The sequence below is a fragment of the Eurosta solidaginis genome, chromosome 2, assembly GCF_040869045.1.
Source record: "Eurosta solidaginis isolate ZX-2024a chromosome 2, ASM4086904v1, whole genome shotgun sequence".
Classification (NCBI taxonomy): domain Eukaryota; kingdom Metazoa; phylum Arthropoda; class Insecta; order Diptera; family Tephritidae; genus Eurosta; species Eurosta solidaginis.
Genome location: NC_090320.1, coordinates 235,496,199 through 235,501,316, shown reverse-complemented (window position 1 = coordinate 235,501,316; position 5,118 = coordinate 235,496,199). Strand labels below are relative to the sequence as shown.

The following is a 5,118-nucleotide window of genomic DNA, read 5'->3' as shown; positions in this document are numbered from 1 at the left end:
ATCAACTGTATACCGACGTCCAGGACCACAGGCCTAGATTTCGTAACTCTGGGTTTTTCGATGGTCTAGCGGAGGTTGAACTCCAACTTATGTTCTTATCGGAAAAGTTGTTTAATAAAGAATAATTAAAAAGTATCCGCTTAGATGGATGTGCTCCCAGTCAGTGCTTATCGAGGGCATTGACAATGGACAAATCTGTCTTCCAGGGGAAGTTTAGGAAGTTGTCATGTACGCTTTCTCAATCTAACCGAACCCAGTATGAGCGATGCAGCAAACCCAAATATAGCTCCCACCAACATGCCTAGCTCTATTTCAGATCGAAATTTTAAGCTTTCCTGCCCAAGGAGGTAGCATAAAACTCAAACATCTCCACGAATAACTATTTTACAGTAATGCTTTGGTGTATTTGATACATAGCCTGCTGTAGGTATAGTACGATTAAAGTCCATGCTGATTTTAAGACTTTCAATGAAAACTCCTTAAAAAAACCTCATTAGCTCTTTGTTATTATGATGAGGTCATACTGGTTCTCGCCAGCCTATCAAAAGAGTTTTGAGCAGAAGACATAGCTGCAGCAAGCGACTTCGTTAAGGACAGGGAGTTTGGCGTACCTAAAAAGTTTGGCATTCCATTGTAGATTGTTCGATTGTAGAACGACCAACAACAACAGCCTTTCTTCAAAATCTAATTTCTGACAAAATTTGTAAAAGCTCCTTAATCTCTTGCTGAAGAAAACTAGCTGGCAACACTCTGTCCGCTAACTACACGGAGAGAATTTGTTACTTAAACCAAAGCAGAAACAAGTAAAATTAGGCATGTTTTTCAACTTGAAAAATAATTTCTTGTTATTAAGAAAATATAGGATTTTTGAATTTTTCAATTAACAAGCAAATATTTACTTATTTCCGTCTTGATAACCACTTAAATAGTTAAGAATTTTTTCCTTAAGTGAAGTACATATTTTCTTGCGTAAGCTGCAAAAATAAGAAAATGTATACTCAAGTTAAACAATTTTGTGATTAGTAAAATATCAATAACTAAGAAAGACCTTTCTTGAAGTAAGAAAACTGTTTCACCTAAAAAAATACTGACTGAAATAATCAAGCAAAATTTTTCCTAAACCCAATAATCCCTTTTCCTAATAAAACACAGAAATATATTTATACCCAATTGGGCTGGCACAGATTTTATTGAAATTTTTTAGTTTACAAGTGAATTCGTTTTTAAAGTAATATGGGTTATATGAAGATATATACAGAAATGCTTAAAAATGTATGGTTACTTAAGTAAATTTAATGAATCATTTTACCTATATCACAAAATATCAGATTTGAATGCCGATTTACCATTTGGTAATCGAAATTTTTGTAGTGATTTACATTTTAATATTTCAATATTTATTTTTCTAAACAAGGTAGTATGTTTGTTTATATAATAGCACATATGTATAATGGTGATCCGTAGTAGGTATTTCGATTGTCTCTAGTATAATGTATACACTGTCACTTATTCTAACAACATCGGATATATTATAAAGATTATCCTCGAAGTACAAATTATTATTTAGTTTATACAAAGTGGTTTTAAATATAATACTGTCACCATGCTCAGACATATTTCAATCATTTCATCAAACATATCATCAAAATTGTTTCAAATTTTTGACAAACTAAATTTAAATCTAGGTTCACAAGTATAGTTTAAAATAATATTTGTGAATATTAAGCAACATTTTTGTGCTAGAGTATACGATAAATTTATTCTCGAACAAGTTACATGCGCATAGTTAACACTTTCTTTATTTTTGGATTCAAACCGCATACACAATAGATTTTTCAATGGGCCACATTTCTAACAATCAAGGGATAATACAGCAATAAATGGTGTTTCGGTTTTAAAGAATCGTTGAATACATTAATATAATTTTCTTATTTTTGCAAAAGTGAATTTATTTGATAAATTCAGACGTACCATTTCTTCAAGTGAGCAGACATATTTCCATATCTCATTCCCTGGTCTTAGAAGATAAATAACTTTACAAATCCTTAAATCTTAAGTGACAAAAATTTTTTTAAAAATACAATTTCACGTATTCAAATTGTATACTTACAAAATCAGCAGACCTAATTTAAATTCCCTTGGAGCAGGCGAAAAAGCAGTCTCTAAAAACTTCCGGAGCTGGGTTTCTATACGTACAAGTATATACTTTAGCTCTCAGATTTTCTAAAAATGTTAATTATATATAAAACAATTTGCTATAAAGTCGCCATGCTTCCAAATATTACGTTTTTGTTTCTGCAACTGTTTCAATTTCAATTGATTTTAATTTTGTGCTAAAGTCGTCTCTAAAAATATTCTCAATGTCGCTTTCTGTCAAATATAACAGCGTTTCTTGATCACTAATTCCAAAAGCTTTGTAAAAACATTGAATTACTGGAATATGTGCATGGCGGCTAGTATAAAAAAGCATAAATGTAAGTTTTAGAACTCAAAGTGCTTACTTGCTTATAAATATTTTCCAAAACTTGAAACAAAAACGAAATGCAAAATTATTTTAGCAGTGCATAAAATATTTGTTTCTTGAAATAATTTGCTAAAACGATTTACATTTATGCATTTTTTGTTAAGGCTTTATTTTAAATATATTTACTTACAATTTAGATATTTAGAATAACGTGTCCGATTCCACTCGCTAAGTGTTTTCAACAAAATATCCGCCATTACTTCTCTTGTTTTATTTTTTACTCACTGGTATGAAAAACGTCTTTTCACTTTAAAATGCAACCACTAAATGAAGATTTTTGTGTGCTTGTGGTGCCAAGAATATTTTATTTTTAAAATATTCCGTTATTATGTCTGGTTTCGTTTATCTTAATAGCCAATGAGAGGCCAAGAAACTTGGTAGTCGATGCGAAAAAACCAACGAACGTTTTTCTACAATCTCTTGTATCCGGATTCAAACCAATAGTTGATAATTTTGATAATTTTCACAGTTTTAAAACGTTTTTCTTCATACAAATTTATTGTTGTTTGGCAGCAAGAAAATCGCTTGCCTAATTTTTTTCTTAATATAAGTAAACCCGTTCTCTCAAATTAAGTAAATGTTAAGAAATATTTTGTTGTTTTTTTAATTATTTTTTATTTACATTTTTCTTCCTGTATTTTGTTTTTGTTTTTTAATAAGAAACAAAATTTCTTATTTCAGGAATGGTCGTTTTGTTAATTCAAGTAAAAACCAAGCCAATATTGATTATATCTAAAATTTTTGGAATAAGAAAATATTTGTAAATTGTCGAGTTCGAGGCCATACACTATTAAATAACACACAAAGAGAACTTTTTATTTGTATATGTTATATATTGTCATTTTTTTTATTTATCGATATTTCGACTTCGATTAGAAGTCATCTTCAGGACTAGAAATACAAAAATACAAGTATTATAATAAAAAAACATAAAAGTACATGTATACATTTGACTTACATCGTGGGATGTACCAGATCGACTAATTTAAAATTTGATATGACAAAAACGAAAATAAAAATAAAAAGTAAACAAATAAAGAACCGTAATTATAAACAAAATTCTTAACTAACAACAGTATAGCATAAAAAGTTCAACTGTGAGCGACACCCATAGCATAAGTATGTATTAAATTCCCACCAGGTAAATGTTGTTGTATAACACTCTCAGCATTCATTTTTGCAATTTTTCTTTATCAATTGTCTGTATGCGTGAGCGCATTGATCTGGAATACAACAGATCTATAAAATTTACATTAGAAGTTGAGAAAGGTGGAGAATTACCATTTCTGGACACACTGGTAATAAAAAACAACAACCACCTCACGTTCGATTTGTATAGAAAGTCTACTGCCTCCGGTAGATTATTAAACTTTTATACGAAACACGACAAGTCTGCAATGGTAAATACGGCCAAAAATTTCGTAAGACGTGTTCTCACAATTAGCGACGCGATGTACCATAAGAAAAATATTGAAATAATTCAAAAAGTTCTTGAAAATAATGAATTTCCTGCTCAACTTATAAAACAATTCATACATAGCCATTTCAAGACGACTAAAGACAAGAAAGCTAAACCAGATAAAATATATAAATCCACCACTTTGTACCAGGTTTGTCGAATAGGATAAAGCATTCGAATTTGTACGACAGGGACAAATTTCAAATTGCCTTCACATATAATAACACTTTACAAAAAATATTTACAAATACAAAAAGCAAAATCGGAAAATATGAGAAATCTGACGTTATATATAAAATTAAATGCAACGGCGACGGGTCCCACGTATGCAATAAGGTATATGTGGGGACAACTAAATCCAAATCAAAGACAAGGATTTCCACTCACAAATCAAACATAAAAAATAGGGACCACACTAATGATAACAAAATGGCCCTCAATCAGCATTGTAAAACAACTGGACACTCTCCGGATTTCGATGAGGTAGAAATTCTACAACAAGAAAAACATTATAACGAAACGCTATATTTTGGAGATGCTTCACATAATCAGCACACCCAACGATAAAAGAATGAAGTCAGACACAGACCAATGCGCTCACGCATACAGACAATTGATAAAGAACAAGTAAGGAAGGCTAAGTTCGGGTGTAACCGAACATAACATACTCAGTTGAGAGCTATGGAGACAAAATAAGGAAAATCAATCTGGGGTAACCCTGGAATGTGGTTGTATAACATGTGTATCAAATGAAAGGTATTAAAGAGTATTTTAAGAGAGAATAGGCCATAGTTCTATGGATGAACGCCATTTAGGGATATCGCCATAAAGGTAGACCAGGGCTGACTCTAGAATTTGTTTGTACGATATGGGTATCAAATGAAAGGTGTTACTGAGCATTTTAAGAGGCATTGTGCCTTAGGTCTATCGGTGGACGCCTTTTCGAGATGTCCCCATTAAGGTGGACCAGGGGTGATTCTATAATGTGTTTGTACGATATGGGTATCAAATGAAAGCTGTTAATGAGTATTTTGAAAAGGAGTGATCCTTAGTTCCATAGGTGGACGCCGTTTCGAGATATCGCCATAAAGGTGGACCAGGGGTGTCTCTAGAATGTGTTTGTACGATATGGGAA

The 5,118-nt window shown here is 31.6% G+C and overlaps 1 long non-coding RNA gene across 1 annotated transcript; it reads right to left on the bottom strand.

Moving 5' to 3' along the window:
- Positions 1 to 1,745: 1,745 nt before the first annotated feature.
- LOC137242665 (uncharacterized) lies at positions 1,746 to 2,770 on the bottom strand. Its single transcript, XR_010950330.1, has 3 exons — positions 2,655 to 2,770; positions 2,111 to 2,186; positions 1,746 to 2,051 (listed from the first exon to the last, which is right to left on the bottom strand). It is a non-coding gene; the product is annotated as an uncharacterized lncRNA (long non-coding RNA).
- Positions 2,771 to 5,118: the final 2,348 nt, after the last annotated feature.